This window comes from Pan troglodytes, chromosome 12 (assembly GCF_028858775.2).
Source record: "Pan troglodytes isolate AG18354 chromosome 12, NHGRI_mPanTro3-v2.0_pri, whole genome shotgun sequence".
NCBI classification, from domain to species: domain Eukaryota; kingdom Metazoa; phylum Chordata; class Mammalia; order Primates; family Hominidae; genus Pan; species Pan troglodytes.
In genome coordinates, this window is record NC_072410.2 from 56,586,860 (window position 1) to 56,594,215 (window position 7,356).

The 7,356-nt window shown below is 41.0% G+C and overlaps 1 long non-coding RNA gene across 1 annotated transcript; it reads right to left on the reverse strand.

Moving 5' to 3' along the window:
• Nucleotides 1-3,063: 3,063 nt before the first annotated feature.
• On the reverse strand, nt 3,064-7,068 carry LOC134807815 (uncharacterized). Its single transcript, XR_010149120.1, has 3 exons — nt 6,901-7,068; nt 6,097-6,206; nt 3,064-5,301 (listed from the first exon to the last, which is right to left on the reverse strand). It is a non-coding gene; the product is annotated as an uncharacterized LOC134807815 (long non-coding RNA).
• Between the last annotated feature and the right edge of the window lie 288 nt (nt 7,069-7,356).

Consider the following 7,356-nt stretch of genomic DNA (forward strand, 5'->3'; position numbering starts at 1 on the left):
CATTCAGGACATAGGTATGGGCAAGGACTTCATGTCTAAAACACCAAAAGCAATGGCAACAAAAGCCAAAATTGACAAATGGGATCTAATTAAATTAAAGAGCTTCTGCACAGCAAAAGAAACTACCATCAGAGTGAACAGGCATCCTACAAAATGCGAGAAAATTTTTGCGATCTACTCATCTGACAAAGGGCTAATATCCAGAATCTACAATGAACTCATACAAATTTACAAGAAAAAAACAACCCCATCAAAAAGTGGGCGAAGGACATGAACAGACACTTCTCAAAAGAAGACATTTATGCAGCCAAAAAACACATGAAAAAATGCTCATCATCACTGGCCATCAGAGAAATGCAAATCAAAACCACAATGAGATACCATCTCACACCAGTTAGAATGGCAATCATTAAAAAGTCAGGAAACAACAGGTGCTGGAGAGGATGTGGAGAAATAGGAACACTTTTACACTGTTGGTGAGAATGTAAACTAGTTCAACCATTGTGGAAGTCAGTGTGGCGATTCCTCAGGGATCTAGAACTAGAAATACCATTTGACCCAGCCATCCCATTACTGGGTATATACCCAAAGGACTATAAATCATGCTGCTATAAAGACACATGCACACGTATGTTTATTGCGGCATTATTCACAATAGCAAAGACTTGGAACCAACCCAAATGTCCAACAATGATAGACTGGATTAAGAAAATGTGGCACATATACACCATGTAAACTATGCAGCCATAAAAAATGATGAGTTCATGTCCTTTGTAGGGACATGGATGAAACTGGAAATCATCATTCTCAGTAAACTATCGCAAGAACAAAAAACCAAACAATGCATATTCTCACTCATAGTTGGGAATTGAACAATGAGAACACATGGACACAGGAAGGGGAACATCACACTCTGGGGACTGTTGTGGGGTGGGGGGTTGGGGGCGGGATAGCATTGGGAGATATACCTAATGCTAGATGACGAGTTAGTGGGTGTAGCATACCAGCATGGCACATGTATACATATGTAACTAACCTGCATATTGTGCACATGTACCCTAAAACTTAAAGTATAATAACAAAAAAAATAAAATTGAATCTGCAGTGTCTTTCCCCTGAAGTACTCTTTCTGTTCTGGTTTCTTTAAAATTTGTGTTCAAGGGCAATTGAGTGTAAATCTCTCTCTCCTCACCAAGGATTCTTAGTTTCAAGTAATAGAAACTCTCTCAAACTAGTGTAAGCCAAAAAAGTAGCATTTCTTATAAGGACAGATAGGTATCTCATGGAACTGAACAGGCTAAAGTGAGTTCAGACTTAGGACAGACCAGAACCAGGAGCCAGAAAACCATGAAAAATCAAAGCACCTGCTCTATCTGTAGGCCTTCCTGGTCTCCTGATTTGCCTTTTCACTCCATTCTTTTTTCTCATCTTGTCCTGAAGACTGTCTTTCCCTCCTTATTCAGGTCCAAGCCTGAAGCTGATCATTCCACAGTGTCTTCAATTCCCAGACCTACAGCTCTTTAATTCATGTGACCAGTCAAGGTCACAAATTAGCCAACCCTCAGATAGTGCATGCCACAGTTCAGACTCTACTCCAAGCAGTTTACATGTATTAACTTACTTAATCCTCTCATCTAAACTATAATGTTTATCCCCATTTTACAGACAAAATTGAGGCAGAGAAGCTAAGTGACACATCTAAATTCCCATAGCAAATGAGTAATAGATTTGGACGTCAAACCCAGGCAGCCTGGCTCGAGAGTCTGTGCTCTTAACCATTGCTGGTCTGCTTGCTCAGTCCTGATGCCACACCCCAGAAGAGAGAATAGAATTGGCTTATATCTGCTTGAATAATACCTCTTGGATTGAATGGCTATCCCACTCCAATCAGCCCTTCCCTGGGTGGTGATGGGACCCCAACAGGGCCACATGGCACCACATGAATTTTAGGACCCATTATGGTGGGGAGAAATCAGTTTTCAGGGATTGGGGAATGGAGATTGGACAGGTACTAACAATGTCTTCCACATTTCACTATGAAAATGCTTATGTTTTCTGAGCCAAGTCATGAGATAGTGTGGCAATATAGAATTGAAGGTCGTTAAAATTTTTGAAACAAAGAGGATTTTCCTGGACACGATTATTTTCACTAAGGCAATTCTGTATGTGAGTGGTTGTTTCACTTCTCTCTAGAATTCCCTAGAGATGAGGATTTTAAGTTCCCCACATAGCGCTTCTGCCAGGTTCTTGCAGTCTGGGAGTTCTTCTCCCAGTCCAACCTAAATCTCTGTAATGGCAGCTGAAATTGATTTCTTTGTCTTGCTTTCAGGGTAAACTCTACCAAAAAAGAAACATGAGGATATTCTGAAGTAATTCTGTTCTTTGGCCGAGTGTCACACTGACTTAATTAGAAAATTTTATCAAAAGACTAATAACAAAGGCATTATAAAGTTCCTGGAATTATGTGTCTGGAAAGAGATTTATTTATATATATATGTATGTACTTGAGTACATGAGTGAGAAAAGTATTCCAAATCTGAGAAAATGTTGGCTTCATAGCAGAAATGATGAGGAAGATAAAACTGTGAACTAAGAAATAGGCATTTTTTGGATACATATTTCTGACCCTCACCCCATAAATGCCCTAATGCATGAGACATTGGTCTACATGGAAATTTTGATGCATTTAACACTTTCCTAATACAAAATTCCATTGAATGTATATAATATTCTACCATGGCAAAAGACCAAAGTAAAATGAAAAATCAAACAAATATGCTCGTTCTGTTCTAAATTATCCAAAGACAGTTTCAGCTCACTCTCTCCTTCCCAGAATTGCCTAGTTTTTGCTGCTAATATAATAGTTATCTCAGTTTTGTAGGCCTCAAATCTTTTAAGCAGTTCTCATCTCCCTCCTACTGCAGCCAAATGATTAGCTGATGGGTTAGCCCTGCTTCCACCTCCGACACACACACACACACACACACACACACACACACACACGGATGCATGCATGCACGCACACAAATACACTTCCTGTGTCTATTCCTTCCCATTTTCCTTGCAATATTGGCTTGGGCCTATTCTACTCCAGGGTTAACCTGTAACAATAAGCAGCCTCTTAGTCATTCTAGGCCTTGTTTTCCCTCCCAGAAGACAGCAGTGGCCATCAGCTTCCAGAGGTAGCATTTCTGTCTTATTGCTTCATCTTCACCTCTCATTACCTTGTAGAACCAATAGAAGTTGCAACTCAGTGACCTCTCAAAGGTCTCTGCCTTAACTAGAGAACTTCAGTTCATACCATACCTCCACCTGTGATTTCACTCCAACTCTATGGAGCAACCTGCTTTCTGTTTCTGTTACTGTTGAGAATCCCATCTGGTAAGCAATACTTGCCAGAGACGTCAAATGCATGAATTATGAATGAAGCCTCTGTTCCACTGATGTGAGAAACAACTTCAACCAAGGATAATCCCACAAAATGCAAAGTACGGATTCCAGGTCCATTCCACTCCACACCTCATGGAATTAGAACCTATTTCATAGGCACCACACCCTTGATCAAATGCACTAGAGACCAAGCAAGAAGGCTTTAACAATCAAGATGGCTTCAGAGGGATGCACTGGAAATATTCGATTTGTTCATTCAACAGATACTTATTAAGCTCATGGACCAGCCACTGAGTTACTACTTCAGGTTCTTGTGTTCTTTCAGCTCCTTGGAGGTATTTGCTGAAAATCTTGGTGGGAGTTGGGGACTAAGAATTTCAAGGGTAGTGGGTGGGAGGCTATAGCCAACCCCTAGTAGACCAGTCTCAGTGGCCCGATCATGCTCTCCTGCCCGTAGATGCCCCCACTGTTATATGACACCAGTGGTTTCCTTTGGATATCTCTTTCATTAACCCCTTTACCTCTAGCTTCTTTGTTTGCCAATGTCCCTATCTCAACACCTCTTTGTTCTGCTCTTCTGCCTCTCACTAATTCTCAGGGTTCTCCCTGCCCTCAATACCTTCCACTCACAAGAAAAGCTAATTGAGCCAACCAATCCAGACCTCTCCCCTTCCAGGAATTTTTTTTTCACAAAGCACAATGCTTCAAGGGGGCAACATTTAGCTCATATGAATGAATTGCTATTAACTGAATTTCAGGTATTTTTGCCTTGGTTGAGAATGGAAGGGCTGCTCTACAAGGGGATTTTTGGCTGATGGAAGCTCTCCTGAGGTAGTTTAAGGCAACTTAAAGAGACAGCAACCTTTCTGCCTACTTCCAGGGTCAGCTCTGAAGAAAAGTTTCAGTGTACTCTAACAAAGAAGGAACAGAGGCTTAAATAACCTGTGTTGTCTACAAAGTTGACTCCTTGGATTTGTTTTAAACTTTAATCTGTCTCCAGCCTAAAGTTCTCTGCCAATGATAGAGAAGTACTTTTCTTTAAGACTTAGTGGCCATAGTGTGACCACGTTGGCCTTGACTTTCAAGTCACCAGACACAGCGGTCTAGTGTAAGAGGGGTTGGTTGCACAGCTGGTGCCACTCTGTGTGTGTGGACGGTGGCTTTGTAAAAGACACACTCTCTAGGAATGTGGGGAAGGGCTACACCAATCATTCAGGCCAGCTGCGTGGGGTGGTGGGTGCAGCATACAGGATGGGGAATCACTAGTCCTGGGTTTCCCTCTCTGCTCTCTTCCTTCTGGGGCTGACCTTTCCAAGGCATTTCCCTTTTCTGTGTCTCAGGTTGCTCATCAGGGGTTGCAGGATCCCAAATTCTTAAGTTTTCCTGCAAGCTCTTAGATCCTGGGATTCCTTGAACTTTCCTCTTAATCCAGTCTTTATGACTCTGGTTTCACCAGAAACTCTTTGTGAGGAACAAGGCCCAGCTGTGGGAGGCATCGGTGAGAAACCTCAAGTCAAACCTAGGGCACAGGGCACAGGGATGGACCATGAACAGAATGCCTGAAGGTCATGATTTTCACATTTTTAGAGGCCTGGCAGGTGACATGTAATGTGTCATGCGGCTAAGTCTAGGAAAATAGGAAACGATGAGGCTCACTGTAAACTGGAGAGGGCACTTCCCACCTAAAGGCCCTCCAATTCTTACCTTTTAAACACAGTGCCTGTCACACAGAATGAACCTGTGGGCTGGATTGCACTCACAGGCAGCAAGTTTGCGACCCAATATGATCTCCAGAATTACAGTAAATACCTTTTCTGAAGCAGCCAACTTGTCTGTCACCGACCTAGAAAATTTTCTTTTAGGAGCTTTAGGTCAGTGAGTTCCATTTCAATCAGATGTTTCCTATGGCATCTAAAAGCAGAGAGACAAACAGGATAGAATTCACAGGAAGGAGCTTAAAAACTTACAGCCCATCTGAATCACCCCTAGGTCCAGCATTAATTTCAAAGTTTGTTGTGCTGCTAAATTGAAAACCTTGTCTGCAGCCAAAATGATCTCCAACTGCCTTCCAAACAATGTAGTCTCTGGGAGTTGGGGAGAGTCTCATAGGACTGTGACTTTTCAGATGAGAGAATAGTAGGCAAGAAAGGAGACTTCTTGCTAAGCCCCATTAACGTTTTAATAGAGCTTAAAGCAATAGTCCTCTTTGAAAATACTTTATTCACAATTGACCAATTGTCATTAGATATAGTTACACTCCATGGCATCTTATTAGAAAGAGCTTTTTTGAACCACCTCCTCATGCATTCATAGTAAATTCCTAACAGATGATGTCATAACAGGCCGTTACGATCCATAACATGTAGATACCATTAAAGCAATGTGTGTGACTTTTTGATACTGAAACATCTAACTTTATTGTGAAGTTTGCTATAAAACCTGCTATGATGTATTTAACAATATTAAAGCGTTTATTCTTTAATATTGGAGTCATACTGCCCCTGTAAAGCCTGTTACTGCTGCCACAAATGAAAATTGCCAAATCTATCAGTTCAACTTTTAAACACTTCCTTAAGAGATTTTTTCCTTCTTCTTTCGTCTTCTTGCTTTTTTTTTTTTTTTTTGCTATGAAAAAGCAGATGTTCTAAAGCTATAAGTAACTGAAAACCAGCAATATATGCTCAAAGGCTGAAACCTAATACTTACAATAAGCTGACCCAATGAGAAATGTCTCCATGGTGACCCTGGTCTGGTCATGAAGTAGGAACCCGTGTGGTTGTCAGTCCTCGCTGAGAAGGTCGCCACTCATCAGGACACTGTGCATTAGGGATTCTCAATTAGAAACTTTCCTGACATCAGCAACTCTCCACTTACTTGATAAAAAGGCAAAATAAATATAAAATCTAACTTCACTGCATCACATTCCATTGGCTTTACAATTGTCATATATGGCAGTTATTCTGCAATTTATGTGGATTCTGTGATGTATGTGAATTCTATAATTCTGTAAGGAGATTTGAGTTTTGAGGTGGTGGCCCTACTTTTAATCTCTATTACTATGGCAAACATTAAATATCCTAATAAATCCTCCAGATAGGAATTGCTGTCATGAATATGTATTTCTAAGACCTAATAAGATCTGTAGATCTTAATATGCAGACCAATGCCAAAAATGAGAGGAAAGCTGATCTTCCCTAGAAGAAGCCATAAAATTCAAACAATGGAAGGGATTTGACTAAGTATGGCACCAAATTGCTAACCTTGGACTTCTAGGGAATGTGTGTATGTTGGGAAGAAATTCAAACTTCTCATAAGACCTTTGAGTCCAAACATGTCTGCATATTCTATCAGTTACACATGAATTTACTATAACCAGATCCTCTTTTAAACTACATACATTCCTTAGAAGGGTTAAGCCTATGGATTATTCATTTTTTGCCTACTTTTCTTTGCTTTACTAATTTTTAGAAGAGTCTCTTCAATTCAACTACCAAATAATTTAATGAGCACCTATTAGGTGTAAAATAGAGGACTATGTTCACTTGGAAGTTATAAAAACAGATGCTGTCCTCTTCCCCTTGACAGCTCCTCAGAGGAGAGGTTGAAGGGTCTCAGTAAGAGGTTTCAAGTACTTCTGGTAACAGGCTCCATCCTGCTCCTCCTCGCCCTCCAGAACCCTCTGGATCTTTCCTGCTGTTCCTGTGGCCTGTATCCATGGAGACATTTTATGCTCATATTCTTTCCCAAGTCTTCTTTTCCATCTGGACTCTCTCAATCTCATGGCTCTACATGCCACAGCCATGGTCCAGCACTTCTTACTCTCCCTATTCTAGAACCTCACCTGGACCAGTGCTCTGGGCTTCCATTTGCCAAGAGGAACATTCAGATGGCAAAGACTCTATTTCTCTGGCTCCAGAACTGCACAACCCATAGGTTGTCATTAGAAGCACCTACTCATTTCCCACA